At 44.9% G+C, this 24010-nt stretch overlaps 1 protein-coding gene across 8 annotated transcripts in view; it reads right to left on the reverse strand.

Annotated features, from left to right (window-relative positions):
- The window catches only part of MTMR3 (myotubularin related protein 3), a 1575327-nt gene extending 1552014 nt beyond the window's left edge, over window positions 1–23313 (reverse strand). For all 8 annotated transcript variants that reach the window (XM_085633882.1, XM_085633880.1, XM_085633884.1 and 5 more), the window contains exon 1: window positions 23156–23313. The gene's annotated coding sequence lies outside the window, so the exon portion shown is untranslated. The remainder of the gene's footprint in view (window positions 1–23155) is intronic.
- Window positions 23314–24010: the final 697 nt, after the last annotated feature.

Raw genomic sequence — 24010 nt, forward strand, 5'->3', positions numbered from 1 at the left:
GGCCTTGGGAGGAGTGAACTGACGGACAGACGCCGCTGCACTTACACTTTCGCTTTCTCGCCCTTTGTTTGCTCAGGGTGGGGAGTGCTCCGTGCAGGCCCTCTATTGTCTGGAAGACCTCCACACGGTCCTGACTAGCTGCTGAAGTCCTAGTTGACCCTGTTTCCTCTAGCGGAGTGAGGGACGTCCTTTTGCGACTGACCGTCCTGCTCTTCGAGATGTCGACCAAATCAGAGGCGGACAGGTCGAAGTCTAAGACTACCAGGCGAGGCGGCTATACCCAATCCAATAATATGGATCGTTATGCCCAGCAGAAGGGGTCGCCTGGTGGATCGGGACAGTCGCTGGAAGCGCAGAAGGCCGATTCATCCCCGGCCTCGGAGTTATCATTGCAGGACATAAGGGGGCCATAGATGGGATGCAATCTTCGATTGGCCGGCAGTTCGAGACCCTGGCGCACAAGGTGGACATGATCTTGGTTGATGTCAACTTGATTAGCGCGGACCTGGGCAAAACCAACGAGCGGGTCAAGTCCCTGGACCTCCAGACTACTGCCCTCGCGGACGACGTCGGAGCTTCAGGCCGAGGTTCGCAAGTTACGAACCGCGAATGACCTCTCCGCCCGCCGGCTCGAAGACTTTGAAGGTCGGGCCCGGCGCAACAATGTGCGCATTATTGGGGTCCCGGAAACTTCAGAGGAGCTCTCCGTGGATTTACTCGTCGAGGACTTGGTGGTGAATCATCTTGCGCCTAAGGGCCTCGGCAAGTTTTTTGCGGTGGAGCGGGCTCACCGAGTGCCTGGCGGACGGCCTAAGGTGGGAGCTCCCCCGCGGCAGATTGTCGCCCGGATCTTCCATTTTCGAGATCGGGACGCTATCCTGCAAGCATCGAGGGTGACAGGCCCGGTGCCTTTTCAGAATGCCTCTGTGAGCTTTTACCCTGACTTCACCCAGATGGTGCAGAAACAGAGACAGTTTCCTGGGGGTGAAGCGGCGGCTTAGGGATATGGATCTGAAGTATGCCATGCTTTTCCCCACCAGGCTGCGTGTGGTATATGAGGATCGGACTTTCTTCTTCGAATCACCGGACATGGCAGGGGACTGGTTGGATGCACTCCCTCGGCGACAGCCCGGCCGGGACAGCGTGGATGGGGCGGAAGGCGACTGGGATGGACAGAAGTGATACCTCCGGTGTTGGCCTGTTTTGATTCAGCCCCGGACAGTGACTCGCACCTTATTGCAGTAATGGGAGGGCGGCGGGGGGGAAGATAGGGGCCCTTTCCTCCCTTGGGGTACTTTTTGTAGAATTGTTTTTGATAGGGCGACAGGCACACTGCAAGTTGGGGGGGCTTTGTAAGCTGACGCAGGGGTGCAGGGGGGGGGGGATTCAGGATGTTGGGGTTGTTGTTTGGGGTTGTTGTTTTTTTCTTGCAAGGCGTAGCAATGACTGTCAGAATTGTCCGACTGTGGTTCTCCGGGGGGGGGGGGGGTCTCTTTGTGTTCAGGGATGGGGGATAGGGGCTTAAACATAATTAGCTGGAATGTAAATGGCTTAGGGGATCGTATTAAACGGGGGATAGTCCTGCAATTTTTGAAATGGACCTCGCCAGATGTGGTCCTCCTGCAGGAGACCCACCTTATAGGTAATGTGTGTTATGCACTTAACAGAAAGGGCTATAAATTCATTGCCCACTCGGGGTTTTCCTCTGGATCCAGGGGTGCGGGCATACTTGTCAGAGCTTCCCTACCATTTGAGGTTGACTCCACTATTGCTGATGATAGGGGGCGCTTTGTGGCCATGGCGGGGAGGTGGGAGGGCAGAACGTTGGTATTGGTTTCTGTCTATGTCCCTCCTGCCCTGCAGGCCTCCACGTTTGCTGATCTGGGCAAGGCCTTGTTGGGACTCCCCGAAGGGATGCTAGTGGTGGGAGGAGACTTCAATGCGGTTGGTTCTGGAATGCTCGATAGGTACCCGCCCAGAGACATCGGGGGTGCTCAGAAGTGGCTTCCCGACTTTATTGATACTTTTGGTCTGGTAGATTGTTGGAGGCTGCGGCACCCCACTCAGAGACAATATACTTTCCATTCCGGGGCCCACGGGAGTCTCTCTCGGATTGATTATTTGCTCACTCTGGCGGCACACGCCTCTTTGGTATCTGAGGTTAGGCACATGGCACGGGGCATATCTGATCATTCACCGGTGTGGGCCCGTCTGGACATTGGCCGGGTGGTGGGGGGCAGGGTGGCTCCCGTTAACCCCTGGTACTTTCGTGACCCCCAGCTGCGCAGCGCGTTGCTGAAGACAGTTGACCACTATTTTCGAGATAATCAGGGCTCAGTTGAATCCGCGGTGTCCTTGTGGGAAGCTTCTAAGACTGTACTGAGAGGGGAGGATTTGTCCTTGGTAGTGGCCGCCAAGCGGCGGAGAGACGCCGAGGTGATACAAGTAGAGGACGAGATAGAGGCTTTAGAGGTGGCCTTGGAGGGGGATGTTGCGGCGTCCACACTGCATAATTTGAGCCTGAAGCAATTGGAATATAGGGATCTGGTGACAAACGCCGCCAAGACCCTCAACAGGGAGCAGCAGGGTCGATTGTATGACGTTGGTGATAAGGCCGGGAAATTGCTGGCATGGCTGGATAAAAAGGAGCGTGTTAATCGTGTGGTGCCGGAGTCACTGATCCCGACGGTATAGTTCGGTGTTTCTCGGACTATTTTCGTACGGTATACACCTCGGTCTCGGATAGGCCGACTGAGGACTCGTGTGATCTTCTGCGTGACATCGCTCTGCCCTGCCTTTCTGCCATTGATAGGGAGGACCTCGATGGTGATATCACTGTAGACGAAGTGGCGGGTGCTATCCGTGCGTTGCGCTCCGGTAAGGCTTCGGGCCCAAATGGTCTGCCGATAGAGCTGTACAAGCTTTGTCCGGATAAGTGGGCTCCTCACCCGCGCGCCATGTTCGTGGAGGCGCGGGGGCATGGGTTTCTTCCGCTCGATCAACGGCTGGCGACGATTGTGGTAATACATAAAGACAGAAAGCCCCGGGATAAGTGTGGCTCCTATCGGCCGATCTCACTTCTCAACGCAGAGCCGAAAATCCTTGCCAAGATTCTCGCTAACCGCCTGGTCCGGGTGCTTGGCGACTTGATCCACCCGGATCAGTCGGGCTTTATCCCGCACCGTAACACTGCACTAAATCTTAGACGCCTCCATGGAGTGATTGCTAGGACGGGCACGATGCGAGAGCCGGCTATTGTGGCGTCCCTCGATGCCACGATGGCCTCTGACACGGTGGAGTGGGCATACCTGTGGGCTGTGCTAGCCAAGTTCGGCTTCGGGCCTGGATTTGTGGGATGGGTGAGGCTGCTCTATGAGGGGCCTCTTGCAAGCGTCGTGGTGAACGGGCGGGCGTCGGCACCGTTCGAGCTCGGGAGAGGCACCCGGCAGGGTTGTCCCCTGTCGCCGTTGCTGTTCGCCCTTGCTCTTGAGCCGTTGGCGGCGTGGATACGGTGGCACCCGGATATACGTGGGATTCGTTGGTCGCCTGACCACGAAGACCGTATTTCACTCTACGCTGACGATATTCTGCTATACCTTGCCTCGCCCAAGAAATCTCTGATAGTGGTTTGTGACGTCTTGACATCTTTCGGTAGAAACTCGGGCCTAGTCATTAATTGGGGGAAGTCATACTTGTATGTCCTGTGTGGGGATGTCCCGCCTGTCCCGCGCAACTGCTCGATCCAGATAGCCCAGCAGGGCTTTTTGTATTTGGGGATCTATATTTCCACCGACCCCATTTTACGATACGAGAAGAACTTGCTCCCTCCCTTGGCGCGTCTGCGGCGGGATGTGGCGGGCTGGCGGCGATTGCCGCTTTCCCTCCTTGGCCGTGCCGCGCTGTTCAAAATGATGTCCCTTCCCCGTTTCCTCTATGCTCTGCAGAATACCCTTGACTTGGTCCCGGCCAGCTATTTCCGTGAGGTCGAAAGCCACCAGCGCGCGCTCTTGTGGGATGGGCGTCCGCGTATAGCGATCGCTAAGTTGACGCTTCCGTGGTACGACGGTGGTATCGCGCTTCCAGACATTCGACGTTATTACTGGGCCACACAGTTGAGCGCGATTAACCATGGTGTATATGGTCCGGCGCTGAGCCCCGGCTTCGCCATGGACCGATGGTTGCTCCGTGGGGGTAATTACCACAGAGCGTTGTACTCGAAGTCGTCGGACTTCACCCTTACAGGGCCCACCAGAGTGGCCGTTCATGTATGGAAGGTGGCGACGGACTCGCTGGGCTGGAAGGGTAAGCTTACCCTTCCCACCCCTCTGTTTGACTCCGATATTCTAGGGAAGCTTTGGCATACAAAAGGGTTCGAGAAATGGGACCTGATCGGCATATCCAGGGTTGGAGACCTTTTGGTTAAGGGTAGGATAAAGTCATTCGAGGAGTTGCAGAAGGAATACGAACTGGGGAGCACGGAGTTCTTCCGATATGCTCAAGTGCGCCACGCCTTGCGGTCAGTCCTTGTAGAAGGGGAGAAGGTGCCCGAGTCCTCTCCGTTGGAGGACCGGATCCTGGATGGCCATATGCCAGAGAGCACTATTTCGCTCATTTATAAGAAACTTATTAATGTTCGGGCGGATCTTCTTCTAGGGTTGCGCAATCAATGGACCAGGGATGGCCTTGAACTAGATGATGAGGATTGGCAGTATGCAGTTTCTTCTCACAAAGAGGTCGCTATCCCCGGGCGCCTGCGGCTGGTGCAGCTTAAAATACTCCATAGGGTCTATGTGACGGGGCCCAGGTTGGTCCACATGGGTTTCTCTGAGGAGGGCTTATGTAAGAGAGGCTGTGGTATGGTGGGTACCTTCCTACATATTATTTGGGAATGCGGTGCGATTATGGAGTTTTGGAGGCGAGTCCACGAGGTGATGGGGGAGGTGACGGGAATTGCCATGCAGCCTGAGGCGCGGTGTTGTCTCCTGAATGTCTTGAGTCCTACTGACCACAACGTGGCACAGACTCAGTGGGTGACCCTAGGGAACATGGTAGCCAAGCGCGATATTGCTCGGCTGTGGGGCTCTAATAGGCCTCCTACATTGACAGCGTGGATGGAAAACATGGACTGGAGCATGTTTAGGGAGAAGACAGCGTATTGTGCTCGAGGGCGCCCTCGGAAATGGCACTCTGTATGGGGGCCATGGAACCAGTACAGAGGGGACATATGCCTGCCCCCAGACCCGGACCCGCCTGAGGAGCAGCTTTCCCCTTAGCTTTCTTTCCGGCTTTGAATTTCTTGCTGATATGGGTTTGTTTTTCTTGAGTCTCTGCCTTTCCCTCCTTTCCCTTACTATAGACCTGTGTCTGTTGGACGGGATGGGGCTCGTCCCCCCTGATGGGAACCTCTTTTGGTGCTTACAGTACTTATCGCCTTGTTTGTGTTTTAGGGTTGGATTTATGTTTATTCAAAACAGAACCTTTGACTCTCCTGTCAGTAAAATGTGGACGCAAGCATGTGTTGAGTCTCTAAAGCTGCCGTACCTCCGGGTTGTCGGCTGAATAGCTGTGTCACTGATTTAAAATAAAGGTTTTTAAAAAAATAAAATAAAAATAAAAAACTGAATTTCTCCTAATCGCCCCTCCCAACCAAAAAACCACCATCCTTGAATGGATGAAGCACATTACAGCACTCGGTGGTCAACCGATCATCATTGACTCAGCTAAATCACTGGGAATAACCTTGGACAATAAGTTAAATATGCAGAAGCACATCAGCGCTGCAACCAAAGGAGCCAATTTCCAGATTAACACCTTGAGAAAACTGAAACCCTTCATACCAGCCAGCGACTTTAAACAGGCAGTTCAATCTCTAGTAATTCCCAAAGTGGATTACGGAAGTATTGCTCTCTGCAGCCTACCCAGATCAACGACCGCTCCTTTAAGAGCTACAATCAATACAGCTGCTAGGCTCATCACAGGCTCCAAAAGAAACACCCACATCTCCCCTGACCTTCGTGCCCTCAACTGGCTTCCTTTTGAGGACAGAATTCATCTGAAAATCGCTTGTATGACACATAAGGCCTTACACCACAAGACACCAAGATACCTAGCGGAGAAACTGGTACTATCGGGTGGTAACAGATCCACTAGGAGCTCCAGCAATCTTCTACTTAAGCCACAACGGTACTCCAAGATGAAAACATACTACCGCTCCTTCTCAGGAATGGCTCCCAGGATTTGGAATGCCTTGCCCCAAGAAACAAGACTTAATCCATCCGCAGCTTTTTTCAAAAAAGAAGTGAAATCTATTCTTCTAGCCAAATTTACTTGACTCTTTGATATTCCCTTGTAAATACATGCTATTCGTGTTTGCTCATCTTTACTGTATTCACCTACTTCACGAGATTTATATGTTTTTATGTTGATAGCTCAGTACTGTAAAGCGCTCTGATACCTGCAAGGGTCTTGTTCACGCTATACAAAACTGCTGAAATAAAATAAATAAAATCACTGAGGCAGGCTCCAATTATCATACTGCTTAAAAAAGACAAATCTCCCTCTCATTGCGACTTATCGCCCTTTTTCGCTTATTAACCTAGACGCCAAAATACTGGCTAAAATACTTGCTACTAAGCTCCAACCGCTGATGTCCTGTCTAATACTGCCTGATCAGTCTGGCTTTATACCGGAGCGGTCTATATCTCACAATCTAAGGACTATTTTCGCCATGTTTCATATTTTATCCCCCGATCTCCCGGTTGCTGCAATCATGTTAGATGCGGCTAAAGCATTTGACTATCGAATGGCGGTGTATGTTTTACATTCTGAGGCGCATGGGATTCCCAAACATCTTTCTAAAATGGGTGCAACTTCTGTATACCGACCCGTCGGCAAGAGTCCGGGTGGGAGGTTTCACCTCCAAGCCCTTCTCCATTAATCAGAGCACCCGACAAGGCTGCCCCCTCTCGCCGCTTCTATTTGCCATTATGCTTGAGCCGCTGGCGTGCGTGATCCGGCAACGCCATAGGGCGTCAGCGCTAAATTTTAATCATCGCCCCGTCGACATTTATTTATATGCAGAGGATATGTGCTCTTCATTCGTGAACCTCACACATACCTGTCCCCGGTCCTTAGGGAATTTATTAGATTTGGCTTGTTTTCTGGGCTGCTGATAAATTGGGACAAAATTGGTGGTAATCCCTTGGACGCCGATTACTGTACCCCCACAAATGGAATACCCGTTGATATGGTCAACAGAACCGGTGAAATACCCGAGTGTATGGATGCGCCGCGACCCTGAGACTGTAGTGAGGGAAAACTATGGTAAGGCGTATGCAGATTTAAAACTTCAAGTTGACAGATGGGCCACCCTGCCACTTTCCTTGGCTGATCGGATTGCCAGTATAAAAATGATTGTGTTACCACGGTTTCTTTATTTATTCAACAACATGCCAATCAGATTATCAACACCGTTTTTTCGCACACTTCGCACTCACCTACTTAGCCTTATTTGGAATGGCAAACAAGCTAGAATAGGTTGGCATAACCTTACGCTGAATTATGCTCAGGGTGGATTCTGTGCACCAGATTTCTATTTATACTACCTGTGTGCGCAAGCACAGTACACCTATTATTGGTTCAAACCGCAAGCCTTCACACCACACGTGGCTGTGGAAGACGGGGACGCACTCCCCACTCCACTGTCCAGTATCATTACGCACACACATAGGGGTACGCCACGGACAGAAATAAACACAGTAGACACCACCATAGCTGCCAGGCAAACTATAGGTAAACTGGCAGCCAAACTTCCGATCTACGCTCCAGCCCTGCCGATTGCGCATCATGCCTCATTGTCCGTCACACAAGAAACAGGGCCGATTCGCTCTCTTCAGGTGGTCGGTATTCAGCACATGCATGATTTCTATATAGAAGGGTACTTTCTCACACCTGGGGATCATCAGTACGTCACTAACCAGACACCACTGTTTCAATTCACCATGCACCGCTTAAAACTCGCGCTCAAAACGCATTATGACTCGTTTCCTGAAGAGCCACCTCAATTGCAATCATTGCAGCTTCTGCTGGTGGCGCCTTTAAAACGAAAATTGGTAACTAAACTATATAGGGCGGTGCGACCTGAAAGAGTGCGAGGGGAGGACCGTAGCCTGGCGCGGTGGAATAACACATTAGATTCTCCACTAACCCCCTTAGATCGGGAACACATATGCACGCTCACTGGCAGGTTGGCCCCTAATGGTAATCTCCGGATCATCCTTTTTAAATATATTCACCAGATATATCACACTCCGGCTAGGCTGCACAAACTAGGTCTTCGAGACACAAGCAGTTGCAAAAGATGTGGTAAACCGGACGCAGATTTCTGGCATCTGGCATGGAGCTGTAATCCTGTCGCACAATACTGGACAGAAGTCATCAATTGTTTAAAGGTCATGTCTAGCCAGACCCTGCAGTGTACGCCGGCTGTCTGTTTGCTATGCTTTGTACCTCAAGTTAAAGGCATCTTGGGGAGGTTTCTGCGAATCGCCTTGTTATTAGCAAAGCGTCGTGTGTCGCTGACTTAGGAAAGAACATTGGCCCCTAAAGTAGACCACTGGATAAAAGACATGGTATATTGTAAAGAGACCCTTGAGCTGTGTGTTGAAGAACTGCCGTCCTCCTCTAAACCCAAAGACATTTGGGAGCCATTACGACAGTATATGCTAGCGAAGAGTCATGGTGACCTCACTTCTGATAACTAACTGGTATAATTCTGTAATATGTATGTTTTATTTAATGGCGTACAATTATAAGTGGTATTTCATATTCGATATGTAACCATGCGAAAAAAATCAATCACAATTGTTTGGTTGTGTTTTTGTTATCAGTGGCGGTACACTGCCCTGTGTGGCAGCATAGGGAATGGTCTGTTCTTGAAAATTAATAAACAGAAATTTTAAAATTAAAAAAAAAAGATATTTGAGAATATATGCGAAATATAGAATGGCACATTTCAACCATATACGTAATGATTACATCTCAGACAGAACAGCAATTTAAACTGTATTGCTGGAATGCAATTTAGTGTTGTGTTGATGATTTTAATTCATTCAGGGGGGATATGTGGATGTCAGTAGGCGCTCAAAGAGTCTTCATGCCAACATTCTTGATAAGGCTATGCCAACTAGGAGATGTTCAAAGCAGTTAGAGTGAGAAAAGGAAACTGGAAATTCTGGCCGAGGCTATCCGGATTAAACATTGGATGCTTATTGAACTCCATCTACTGTGTGTGTGGATCTTTGCAACAAAACTATAGCATGAATGATTTGCTGAACAGCTGGAATTTTCAACAGTTCATGAAATTACGGTTCATATCATGGTGCCTCCTCCATTTTCCATCCCTCATCATTAACAAGATTCCTTTGCTAGTGACACGCACAATAGTATTTTCTTATACAGAACATTTTGTAAAAATACCAATACTATAGTACTTTTGGGCTTTGCTGCATCCCTCAGGCCCGAAATGCTGAATTTTGGGTTTATAGGATGTCAGCACCTGTGTGGAAACATTTAAAATCTCTTTCCCAAAAATGTTAATTTTCATGCATATTTTATTATAGTTGGGCTTATTGACAAAAGTGCAATTCTGTACACGGTTCCAGGCATTTCCTCCTATATTCCCACAACAGAGGGCAACATTTCAGCCAGTTCAATAGGGATATATCTATTCGCCTCATTTACCATCTAGAATCTGGTGATGTCAAACTTATTTCTAGTCTGCAAATGCCGCTACAAATAGTGCTTTCATTGTCCGATGCTTGTCCACCAAAATGTTTGACATTTAACTCCAGTTATATACATGTGTTTCACTTAGCTCCTTGGTGTGCCTTTACTAGTTTTTTCAGGTAGAGCTAGCTCTGTAAATGCATATATTTTCTATTCCATATTGCTGACCCAGTGATCTGGTCAAAAAGACTTCTTCCTTTCTTCAAATGATCTAGGTTAACCCTGAAACATAGGTGGACTTGTTTTATAGCCCCTTCTGTCTGCCTTTTAAACGCAAGGATAGTGTCGGAGTGATATCTGAATGGGACTCCATCAGGGTAAATGGGGAAAGAGGGTTGATAAGTCCCTTTCTTTATCTAAAGCGTACCATTTTGACATAATTGAATCAGTGAGCTTATATGCACTTACATTCCTTATTCTGTGCAGTCTACCTGGCCCCAGTAGGTCTTGCAACAATAAACCAATTGCTGCCTGATCCAGTTGAGTACAAGTGTTCTGTCTCCCTCTGAGTATATAGTTATTAAATTCTCATTTTGGCAATGTGGAATTATTGTTTCATATGTGGGAATCCAAATTCTTCCTCACTCTTTAATATTAGGCCAATACTGAATCTCTCTGGGCATTCAGCTTAGCTATATTTAATTTCAAGTACATTCAACAACTTATTTACAATTTAAGGCTTCCAATCCTCATTCCCTTTCAAGTCTGTAGGGTTTATTCATGAGGATATTAAAAGGAAATGTACTTTTGTGACTTTTCTGTAACACATGTTGTATGCCAATGCCATGTGTCCACTACTAGGCTTTATAAATCTGATAGGAAGTCTGGAAATGTTTAACACGTTTAAAGAAGACCAGGCCGCTTGAGGCAATCATATTCTGAAGTATGGTTTCTGCACTTTTTGCTAGCACAACTCTATGTACATTTTTGACAGCAATTTAACTGTGCTATTGGCCTGCATGGCATTATGTCTTCAAAAGGTTTGAGAATCAATCTCCTACTTGATTTGAACACTAGGTTTGCAACTATCCTCTTTGTGGTAACTGAGTTATAGTCAAGTAAAGAATGGGACCAATTGGCAGTCAAAGAACTTCTAGACAGTTCCATTCAGAGCATCCGATACCTACTATTTCCAGCTCACTCCTCGATTTGATTCATTTCAGGGCACTCCAAATCTTTGTAGATATTCAGCCCCTTCCTGTGGGCCCAGGTACTTGTTATGATTTATTTTCTGGAAAACTTTGGAAATGTCTAAGCATTCCCATTGCTTTTCTCAACTGCAAATCCTTTTTTGTGAATTGTTTTTGTAGCTCTGCTTTATTTTAGTTCTATGAAACAGCGCCCTGTTTGCTTCATCGCTACTCTTGTATTATTTCTGTCTAAGCATTGCTAGGGTGTATACTGTTACACATTAGGGAATTACGCTTACAGGTTGCTGATGTGTGGGAACTACGACTCCCAGAATGCACCAGATTTGGGAATAGGTTGTGTGCCCTTGCAGACCCAGTCATGTGACACCTTAGTCATTAAAGGAAGCTTGCTCCCAAGCTCAGGTGCTTGGCAACCTACTTCCTGGTGGACCATGCCTCCCTGCAACTTCTGTTCGCAACTTCTCTGGTCAGCACGCTCCTTTTGTTCCTGTATTGCTGTGCTGGGACTTTCCTTTGCATTGACCTTTCCGCTCCTGAATGCCCTCCGTGTTTGTGGTGAGGCTCCATTAGTTTCTATTTCCTTTTGGATTAGCGCGTGTTGTGCTGCCTTTATTGGTAACGACTTTTTGCTTTAAGTCGCGGCAGAATTTCATTTTCTCCCGACTCATTTTTAGGTCTCGCCTGGCGTGGGCTGCGCACATGCGCAGTCTCGCTGGCGAGATTTAACGATTTGGGGTATTTTCTGTAAGGGCATTAAGCCCCGCCCCTCTTTTCCATTGGCTCGCGTCACCGTTTATGCTAAACGGTGGCCAGCCATTGGAAAAGAGCTGATAGTGACGTTTTCGTTTGGCTTTTTGAGCCGTCCCATTTGGACGGGCTCATCTGCCTTCCTCCCGTCACAAAAGCTTTCTTATCTTTATGGGGCTATGTGTTTCAAACACATGGCCCCATAAAGACAAGAGATGCGAGCGCTTGTTAATTTTCTTCTGAGTACCGAAGTTCCGGCAGCAGCGTAGTTGTTAGCTCCTCCCACGCTCTGAATAAACTATAGGTCACTTTCTTGGCTTGATTGGCCTGTGATCGGCGGCAGCGCTTGAGCTGCAATCCAACTGCAACAGATGGTCGAACCACCCTGGTTCCCCAGCGCTTCCCACTCTAGCGCTTACTACCATATTATAACTAGGGTGAGGCTTCAAGGCGCCCCTCAGTTGGACTGGAAGATGAGAGCCCACTCCTGGCAATAGTCTTAGCATGGGGTGCCGACCACCACACGGGAAGCAGTCAGACTAGCCCAGCTGACACTTTACTGGCCAGAGAGTGCTGAGATAATGTTAAACCCCCTCGCAGAGCAAACAAGATATAGGTCGGTAGGTGGTGGCTTCGATTGTGGCCCCGATAAGAACCTTTGCAGTAGGGCTGTGAGCACCAACTGAACTCCTACCCAAGACCCCCAACCCAAGCCGTAAGAATCTGGACAAAGGACGCCCGAGGAGAGGTCGGATTAGAGGACCCAAAGTTAGAGGCCAAGAGAGGCCCACAGTGTGAGTGAACCGCACAGCTGCCGATGACCGACTCCCTCACCCAGGGGCACAAACAACCACTGAAGAAACCACACTTGGTATTCAAGAATAAAAAACTTTTAGCATGCAATCCCTAACAATACATATATTTATCAACCATGCCGCAGAGCAGACGAACATCAGGAGTTTTCGAGTGCTACCTGCACACAAAGCGCCTCGGGGCATCACCAGGGGTGGCTTACGCTACATAAATAACCGCGCCCGATCTTAACACCATACATCAAAACTGCACTCCATCTCAAACCCATCCACTTCCGCACACTCCCTCAGCTGGCAGAATCAAACAAACAGACCGAAATTAAATACACTACAGAAATAAATCAGTTACCAGGTGCGTAAACCAGCGAAAATTCAAAAACCAGCATCTATGGAAAACGACCAACTCGGAAAACATCCCACGTTATATATGAGGTTAGTGATTGGAGGAGGAGCTAAGAGCCCCTCCCATCCCCCAGGCAATTAGCACCCCCGCCACTTCAGATCTCATTAACTCACTGCCTCATTCACCCATCCCTGATCAATGAGCAATCCACACCTCTGTCCTACGCCTTATTTCAAGCGAATTGCATTGTGGTACCCATAGTTCGAATCACACCTTGCTCGTCCTACAGTACAGAAAAGGTTCACAGCTTAGGTCGATACTACGCGAGTTCTGTTGCCCCATGTCAGATGGGAATAATTCATTCAGTTTTGTTTTCAGCCGTATTCTGGTACTTGCATGTTCGGTTCGTCATTTAAAGTATAGGACTACCATTATCAGAATGTAAACAAAATGAGCAATGGCAAAGCCAATTGGACCTGCGTTGACGCCCAGCCTTTTACTTTTGCCAATGCTTTTTTTGTTGGTAATGACTTGTGCACAACTTTACTGTTGGGCGGGAGGGGGGGGCGGGGGATTAGTCTATACATCACCAATATAAAACAAATAACATTGCCAAAAGAAACAAGCATTGGCATAGCCAATAGGTCTCGCATTTATGAGAGTTTGAGCTATTGGCAGTGTAAATGACAATACCTTTGATTTATGGTTTAAAGCATTAATAAAAGGCATTGTCATTTACAATGCCAATAGCTTAAACTCGCGTAAATGCGAGACCTATTGCATTGCAAATGCTGGTTTCTTTTTTTTCTTTAGTGCTGCACGTGCACTATTTTTGCTGAAACGCCGTTTTTGGTGTTGCTTATCATCTGCGACAGTTACGCAGTTGTGGAGCCTAGCATTCTTTATTCCTTCCCATTTGGCTATCGCCTCTTGTTTGTGTTTATGGGCAGCTTGTGGGAATATTTTTTCTTTTTGCCCCAGCGGAAGCATTTACCTCGGTGTCACAGTTGGCTGTCGAACTGTGGGAATTCTGGGAAGCCTTCGAGCAATTGTTTATTTGGACAACAATACCCCTTTGTTTTGGTGGATGTCTACAACACAGAGCAAGTGGACTTCCTGTTTGGAGTTCTTCTTTTTTTTTTACTAAGCAAGCCTGCTAACTAACCACGGTGAGTCTGGGGAGCACACAACAGAGGGGTGGCTTAGTCCCTGAGGGTGTTAGGTATAGGACTAGAAGGGTACACAGTAATTGTTAATCTGTTTTTGCTCTCTGTTGTCTTGTCCAGGGCAGCTACATTTATACCCAGTATTCCTTCCTGAAAGATCCTTCATCCCCGAGATCACATTGAATACCCCTCTCCCTGGTGGCCCTGAGCGGTCTCGTCTCTCCTCTTGGGTAGTTAGCCAGGAATCCAGTTGCAGCTGGATCTGGTACTACCCTACGGGAGAGTAGCGGTCCTTCTTCGCTCCCGAGGATTTGGTCATCCGCCGCGCGAATCTTGAACCGTGACATATCCCACCTATTGTCGGGCAAAACACGAATATGCTCTCAGGTTGGAGTCATCTCAATGAGGTAATTCTGATATTTTGCTTCAACAAACCGTTAACTGATTCAGTGCCCTGATAAGACTATTTAAGTAATTGTACGCACCCTTTTAGCACATACTGACATGATTACTTAGCACGCAACTACTGACTTAACAACGTTCCACGTGTGGTTTTAATTTCTTCTTCTATAAAGTCACTAATCTGATCATCCTGCTCCTTTCTATACATCAATTTTTCATGGTGATGCTATAAAACCTATGCAATGCCTTTATTTTAGGCTTACATTTAAGCAGAATGTCAAAAATAATTGTGTCATGATTCGAAATTGTAATAATTGTTGGTCAGGTGATGTTTCTTAGTGCCTGAATTTGGGACGATGTAATCAATACGTAGAAGAGAGATCAACGTGTGAAAAGGTGTACTTTTTTACACTTGATTTACTACTCACTAATTTTCAGTTAATTGAATTCTTCGTCTGAATCAGTGTTATGATGCTGATCTCTTCAACCGAAGGCCAAGCATGGATAGGCATTCTGTATCTTATAATTTACCATTTCTTTTGTAATAATTTGCATTTCTTTGCCTCCAATCAGTGTCCCTCTTACTAAATCTTCATGCAGCTTAAGATCTAAAATAATTAAAATAAATGTTATTTCTTGTCTCTTCAGGGCAGTGCCTGAACTTGGCCTGAATAGGAATGGACTAGGATTACTCCAGTCTCTTTCCCTTCCAAGTCACATATTTTAATTCAGTTTCATATAGCTCCTTCATCTCAGTGTTTGTTTAAACTTTATTTCGGCTAATATAGCCTTAAAAGCCAAGTACAAGAGAAAAATTACAAAACACATATATATACACACACGACCATAATTAGCAATAAAATTAATACATGCAATTGGCAAGAAATATTTTGGTTGTCTCCATGATTGAGTAATACCGTATATAAAAATATAAATAACAATTTTGAATTAATTAAAAGCCAGAACTAAAAACAATTAGGACTTAAGGGGACAGTGCATCATGTTTCTATACAGAAGGAGAAAGGAAAAGGCTCCCATCCGTACATTACAGTTTATGACCAGACCGTTTCCTGATGAGGTACACATTAAATAAGAATCACACATTAAATAAGAATCTACTCGTGCCAAACACCACTAGTTGTGAGGTATTGGACTTAATTATGCGCTCTGCTTCTTTGTAGGATCTAGCCCCCACGTGTTTACATAGGGGTTTGATCCAACAAACCCTCGGTTTCTTATATGCCGGGCAAAAGAAGAGTAGATGAGCATCATCTTCCTTAGCCCCTAGAGAGCAGAGAGTGCACAAATCAGAACCTTTTGCCCCCCCCCCACCTACACGTGTATGCACTAATCTTTAAGACCCCATACCTAAATTGCAAATATAATGTTTTTGCTAGTGGTGGACCAATCTCATCCATGAAGTTGGGTATGTCTTTTATATTCAGGAAGTTCTGGATCAGTATTCCAATCGTAGAACTATGCACTAGCTCACCGTTGACATAGGACCAGAAGGTATCCTTTACAAGTTTTTTAGAAGACAATGTTATGTTCTGGGGAACCTCCCATAAATGAGAAAGCCCTAGTCTTTCATACCACTTAAATATATATTTTAACCATGGGGTTTTCATGTGCCCATCAATCTGGATTATTTCAGTCAATCCACTCTTATAATCACTCAGCTCCGGGGTTGACCATAACCTAACCCAATACAATAGTGGTCTTAGTGTAGCTTGATAATCTGTTCTTTTAAGGTTAATATCAAGGAATACAGGGACTAGAGGAGTTCTAGACGGTATTTTGAGCAGCCTACGTACAAAGTGGTTTTCCACCTTCCCAAAATTGCTTTTACAGCAGTAACCCCAAACCTCGGCGCCGTAAAGAGCAGCCGATTGAGCCTTCGCTTTAAAAACCTCAAGTGCCGGCGAGATAGCTTTAGAATAGCTAGCGCCGTGCACTTTTAAAATAGGCATTGAGTTTTGTTTAAGGGATAATGTGCTTTTGTCCAGCTGCCCTTTCCAAGTCAAGTTATTATCCAACATTAGTCCTAAACAGTTGAAACTCCCTACCTGTTCCAGTTTTTGGTTCTCTAAAAACAGGTTTTTCCTGAGGGATTTCTTGGGGTTTAGGGACATGTATTCGGTTGGGTTTATTTCTAACCCCTTCCCCACGCAATACTTTTAGAAGGAGTCAACCAAATTTTGTAAACCACTCGGAGTCTGAGAAATGAGAATGGTATCATCAGCAAATAGTAATGCCGTGATCGTCTCGCCGCCTAGCTTCGGGGAGTCGTGTACACAGTTCCTTCGATAGCTCGGGATATCGTTAACATATAGCAAGAAGAGGGTGGGTGCTAACACGCAACCTTGGCGCACACCACGGTCCACAGGTATGGCCCTTGAAATTTCACCACCCTTCCCCCATCTAATTTTAGCATAGTTCCCTGTGTGGAGCTTGATAAGTTCTTTAAGTAGCTCGCCTGGGACCACCTTGTTCCTTAATGTGATCCACAACAGGTTGCGCGGAACAAGGTCGAAGGCGGCCCTTAAATCCACAAACGCCACATAAAGGCTACCCTTCCTTATGTTTATATACTTCCAACAGATACACATAAACCTAAACACCTGGTCGACCGTACTAATTTTTGATCTAAATCCTGCTTGGTATTTGGTTAGTATCTTAGTCTCCTCAATCCAATCTAAAAGCCTATTTAAAATATGTCTGGCAAACATCTTTTGTAAAATGTCTATTAAACTTATTGGGCGGTAATTAGTGTTTCTCAGACCACTTTTTGTCACTAAATCGCCTTAAACTGCCCTCCCTATATGAGATACACGTATATGATCGTTATCATTAATAAAGAGATATTGTTTGCAGCTGTAATTACAAACTACAATTTGCATGCATTACTCAATTCAAAGCTTGTTTTTTTTTTTTATCTTTTATATACACAATTGATGTTTATGATGTTGGTAATGCAATAGATAATAATCCTATTTACATTTTAAAGAAGACTTAAAGGATCCCATACAATAATCACTTCTGATGGCCCATTAAGAGCTGCTCGTTGAAGAAAGGGAGGACATGTTAGGTCAATCAGCATACACTGGAACTCAAATGCACATGGGCTATACTACAGCTAATGTCTGCTTCAATGGTTTTAAAATGAGAGTAGATTTCTTTTTTATCAAAAACAGGAGATACAATATGAAGAATATGTGCACAGGGGAAGGTCCATTCCTGAAGCAGGAGAATCAATCTCTTGATCAATCAATAAATCACAAAGAAAGTAATCCACAGACCACATCCAGATTCTCTCATATCACAAAAAGAATTAGACAAAAAAGTTGTGTAAATTGCTTGCATGAAAACAAGCCTGAAAAGGAGCAGCATGCTGCAATCACTGTAAAGAATTAAAAACTGCTCTATACAGATATATGTGTTTTACTTCAACAGTTTAACACAGGAGGACTCTATTACATAAGACATGAGAGCACTTAGCAGGCAACACTGGTTTTACATGCAAATTAAAAATGTGTATAACAACTTTGAGCCTTATCGCGAAATAAGTTAGTTGAATTACTTATAAAATAGACCAAACCCTACATCATGCACAAATTGTGGAATTTAAAGGAAATCACTTATAGGGACGTGGAACAAATTAAGCAGCCAATACACTCAGCCTTCCCAGATTATCCCTGTCCTTCTTATATCATTAGTGCATGCCTGTTACCTTTGGCATGAATCTGACACAGCTTTTTAATCCATCACTTTTCACTGTTAATGTCCTAGCGGTTTAGAAGCATGCTGACATGCTACCATTACTTAAGGGCTGAACATAGTATTGAAACCACTTTGATTGCAGTCACAGACAATGTCAGGCTGAGTCTGGATGCGGACAGGCCTAAAGTGCTCGTCTTACCCAACCTCTCTGCAACATTTGATAGTGTAGCTCACATTATTATCAAAAGACTGCATGAGATAGGTTTCCATTCCAAAACCATGGTCTGGTTCAAATCTTTTTTTTTTTTTTTTTAAATCAGACAGGTAGTGGACCATCCACTTGCCACCTTTTAATTTAATTCTACTGCAGTACCTTGTGGGGTGCGCCAGGGATCATCACTAAGTCCCACTGTCTTTAATATCTATATGGCTATATGGCCGTTAGCTGGCATTGTTAGAGCATTCAGCTTTGAAGTTCTCTTACACCAATTACACGCAGTTAATAATATCCATCTGTGATTATGAGTCTAAGCTCTGTAGCCAGGTGGATGAAACAAAACTGTCTCAAATGGATTGGGGAAATACCTGGGATCATTCTGTTTGGCAGAATTAATACCATCTTGTCAGATGAATTGTGGCCATGGGAGTTTGAGCCTGCCACAACTTCAAATACAGTGGCAAAAAAAAAAGGCATCCGAAGTGATAATTTTCTGTTTCAAAGAACAAGTTTCAGCTGACTGTGGTGCTTGTAATGGCAACATATGTATGCTTTACAATATTTTCAATTGTTTCATTTACATACTTAATTTCAATTGTAGATAATAAAAGTTTTTAAAAATGTAATTGAATACCCCGCATTGCAGGAAATGGTCACCCAAGCTTTTGTGACAAACCGAATTGATAATGGTAATGCCCTCTGCGCTGGTATGGATGCCTACGTACAGACGTGCCTTCAAACAATTCAAAACACTACCACCAAGCTGCTTTGCCTCCTCCCCAGATTCGTTTCTACTCCTATTTTTAAAACCCCTTTATATAGCAGGAGAGACATATAACCAATATGTAAGCAACCTGTTATGTCATGTCCACAGTGCACTTTACATCAAAAGTCAATGATAGCTTAGCAGCAGGATTAACTACTACAAACCGACCAGGATTCTTAGGTCACTCTCCCTGGCCCATGCTCAGCCACAACACACTTTTCAAGCAAGATAATTTGCCTATCTAGCGGGCTAGCACTAGGATAAGCTTCCAGAAAACCTATGTCAATTGTCTAATATAAGGAAATGCACAAAAATTCTGAAATCTTGGCTGTTTCCAAATTAATTGTAGTGCCTTGTCCCTCCAGTATTTCTTGGTATGATAGGAAGACACTGTTGGTATTTACACTCGGATACTCCATTGGGAGGGAACGGGCATGTTATAAAAGCTACCAACATGCAGTTTACATCAAATGTGGTGGAAAGGGGCAGGAGGGAGGCTAGCGGTCCAGAGAAATTTTACAAGCATGTCAAGTTGTGGGTTCAGGGTGGCCTGAAGATGTGGACAGACTTATGATTAAACAGTAGATTCATCATTACCAAAAGGGCTGTGCATACAAAGGGGTGAACTTCTGTTAGATTCCCTGATGGTTGTTTAGTAGGGTTGTTTTAGTTTAGACTTGAAAATAGTAAATATAAAAACCACCAAGGAAATAAATCAAGGTTTTTTTTTTTAAATAAATATCCCTCAACATCAAAACCTAAAACCACTCAGGTTTCACACGGTAGCTTTGAAAACCCATTCAATAGTCATTAGTACACCTGAAGACTAAGATAACCCAAAGTCCAAACAGTCTAACAGTAGAATTATGTAACATATTTGCCAAAGAATGTGATCAATAATTCCATAATCTATGTCTGCTCTTTGTAACCCCAAGCGAAGAAAAATAACTTTTTTTTTTTTTAAATAAATGTTATGATTATCCAAATACCAAAGCAAAACAAAAACCCAATATAAACAAAAAACTTCAGCTCAATGTCGTTGCTCTACAACAAATGTATGATATTACACACCCAAAATTTGGATGCGGGATTTTTTTTTATTTTTTATTTTATTTGCTTGATACGTGTTCATATGAACAATTCATAAACCAGATTGCTGTGTACCCACTTTTTACATATCATTGGCACAATCGAAATCCCAATCCAACAATATTATTCAAAACTTAATCTTCAGCTAGATAATAGTGTAATGTGTATGCGTACACCTTTGTATCCTTCAAACCAAAGCTTAAAACATAACTTCTGGTTCTCATCAGGATGTTAGAAGCCCATCATTCTGGTAAATCTTTTATGTTAATGCCATCCACATACTTTCATGCTAATACGAGCATGCTAGAAATTAAGGATTACATTTTATACTGGATACAAATCATGGTCTTGAGAATTCTTCACTGACTATTTTTGCGTTACTTCCTGCAAGCTATCTCCAGGGAACTCGATATACATTTATCTCCTATTTAAAGCTCAGCTATTTAACCATATCAACCCCATCCACTTTTCCATTTTGGCACATACCCAGGCCAGTGCCTTGTCAGTTTTTTAATCCCCTTTTCAAATCTGTGTGTAATGTAGACAAGTGCTGGCTATGTAAACCCAGGTCTCACACATTCATTCTCCATTTTTCAAATTCTCAACACCCCTGTGGATTTCAATGCCATTGTTTTCAGCCAATGTGCTATTACTATTGCCGTATCTATGAATCCTTTGACTGCAGAGTAACTTAATAGTCCCTCCTACTTCCTGCTGTCAGTGGATCACAGAATTTTACATTTAACCTATATAATAAAATCAGTAGTAAACCAATTAACAGCGGCAATAATACATTCTTAGTAATCAATTGACATCTAAATGCAGACACTTTTGCACTAAGGTATATAATGATGATATGCAGTAGCCAATGTTTGCCTTAAAAACAGTGGCATTTAAAGGCACTCACGGCGCATTGGAGGACATAAGACCATGGCACAATCAAAAGGAAGGGAATAGCCCTAGCCACCTCAATGAGAAACCGCAACTATAAACTGAACGGCCCTCACTTGCCCCAATAGTTGAAGTTATACAGGCACAACTCCTACCTACAATAACTTACGGGAGCGAGGCACAGAGGGGAAGGGACTCTAAGCTCCTGAATGTTGTGGTCGCAAAAGTGTATAGAATAATTTTTGGTCTACCAACGCGAGTCTCTCCAGCACAGATCAGGCTCGAGTTTGGTGTTCAAAAACAGACCCTTGCAAGACAAGGTGCGATAGTCATCTTCTTGGATAAAGTAAGGAAATCTAAACCAGGCACCCTAAATTGGCATCTGTGGTCAGAATTACAATAGAAAGAATCATCACCAGCGGCACAATACTTAGCAACTAGTCTGTGCACTTTAAGTCTCACCGAACTTTGGGTAACTTCTACAAGTCATTGCCTTCTCAAAAAAGAATAGTAAAGAATCAATCCTGGATTGAAGGCAAGGCAGCACTATCGAGAAGGTAGCACGGCTGGATGATCTTGAGCTCCTATTCCTCCTTTGCTACACAAAAGTATCTAACTTTGGGGTTTGCCAGATTTACAAAAATTCAATTTTTAAAATACAGATTAGGCCTGCAGCCATGCACAAAGCACTTTCCACATTGGCTGAAAAACCAATCTGATGCCTATGTGGTATAGCGCAAGAAGATATGTGGCACCTTCTCTGTATGTGCAAAAAACTAACACAGGAAAGGAAACCGCTTTTAAAACCACTTTTTAATCGGAGAGATATTCGCACACAGAAGCAGGCTGTGCCGGCGTGCTTTGTACCTGAGGACACGCAGCTTAACTGCCGCTTTGTAAAATTTTTGAAACAAGCGGAGAAGAAAATGTCTAGACAGAACATCAATATATCTGAAAAGCAAAAATCAGACGCTGCTAAGTAACTGTTATTTTACCAATGTATTGCAAAGATCAATTAGTTTGTATTGATTTTTAGCAAACTGGTTTTATTATTTTAAAAATTGATGATGTGTAAGGAAATATGTTGAAGCAATGGTTTTAAGTAACTGTGCTAAATAACTGTGCTAAATAAAATAAACTTGAAACAAACCATGGCACAAGAAGTGGCAGTAACTGCACGTCAATCATTTCACAAGATAAAGGAGCCTGACAAGTCAATAGTTGCAAGCAGTGTCAAGCCCTAGGTCGTAATGCCAAAGGTGATCATACCGATGCTCTCTCCCAAACTGGCACATTAATATTAACAGGCGGCGAGTCAGTGACTGAGGAACAGATTCATGTATTTACCCTACATCTATTCATAAACAGGAGCATCACAAGTATAGATCGTAGGGAAGAAGTGGGTCGGTAACCGGTACCAATGATAACTCAAATAGCGCTGTCTAACATAACTTGGACTGCGGTACAGGCAAAATGTGCAGTAGGTGGAGGCCATAAAAAAATTCTATAGTAGCGGCGGTGACATGCGAAGATTAAAGAGGTCAAGGGCAATGGCAGACCATAGAGCTACGAGTTCGTGTGGCTGGTGATCAACAAAAGCCACTGTCTATGGGACAGAGAAGTTACAAAACAGAGCAGTGACTTTGGGGCAAGTTGGGAAAGGCAAACGGTCAGTTCAAAGGGTGCTACCCCATATGTGAAGTAAGAGTGACGAAGAAGGAAAATATGGATCTGACAACCTGGGCTGCCACATCAAGGGACAGAATCATGAGGCAACAGAGGGTTGTGCATGAGTTGTGAAAAGCAATAATCGGGAAAGGATTGGTGCCAGATCAGTGGGTTACTGGGCTGGCGGGGTGAGGGTGAAAGGACAAGAACAGGGATGAAGTGACAAACCTTGGTTGGACTAGAGTAATAATAAAGAATGTGGGACGGATGGTGGCAGGGCAGTTAACGAACCGGTCTCCTGTCAAATGGCTGAGGCAATGGCAGGCCTCGGGACACAGAGAAAGGTTTTGGACAAGGCTTTGTAGCTACTCCCTCAGCCCCGAAGCTTTCAACGTACCTCAAGCACTGGTCCTCTAGCACCTGTAATCTCACAAGCTGCGTTCCAGCTGTCTAGTTGTCTGCGACTCCGGGATTGCCTTTCACTGAGAACCAAAACAACATGGCGGCGGAAGCCACGGGCACGCGGCGCGGACACGCCCACGCAGCACCGGCCGCGCGCACGGAGGAGGAGCGTCTCTGGCACAGACACGCCCGCGCCGAGCCCCACATAGTGAACCTGTGAAAACAGGCGGTATCTGTAAGCAATAAAAGAAGAACCGAAACTGCTAAACGTAACACTGCTCAAACAACGACGCCATCTTGGAATGGTCAAATGTTTCTAATGGTGTTCAAGTGTATTCAATAAATATGACAGTGAGGTATTCTATGATATGACGTTGTTTAAGGACGTGAGACATTTTATTATATATAACTGCAGCAGGAAGCAAGCAGATAATTATTGTCAAGATAAGGTGTCCCATATGTCGCTTTGGTAGTGGGCAACACCGTTTCCTTCCCGACAGCAGGGTATTGGCGAGTGAAATAAAAGACGGACTAACATTTTAACTGCTATACATGGACGCATATGAAGGAAGGACCACAGCAACAAAAACTTAAGTTTAAACGCAGTGCAATACAAACCGTTCTAGCTGACAGGAAGGAAGGTTAAGGCTTTATTAACAACACTAAGACGATATCTAAGTTTGGCTTTACATCATTTAAACAGCAGACAAACCACATCTCCCACCAGTATAATAGTATATGGGGGTGAATCTACAAGATGTGACTAAAAAGTCCATCAGTAGCGGATCCCTTTTCTCGAAAAAGTCCCGACAACCATTTGAATTCCAATACTCCAGGGGACTTTAATGTC

The sequence above is a fragment of the Triturus cristatus genome, chromosome 11, assembly GCF_964204655.1.
Source record: "Triturus cristatus chromosome 11, aTriCri1.1, whole genome shotgun sequence".
Lineage (NCBI taxonomy): Eukaryota > Metazoa > Chordata > Amphibia > Caudata > Salamandridae > Triturus > Triturus cristatus.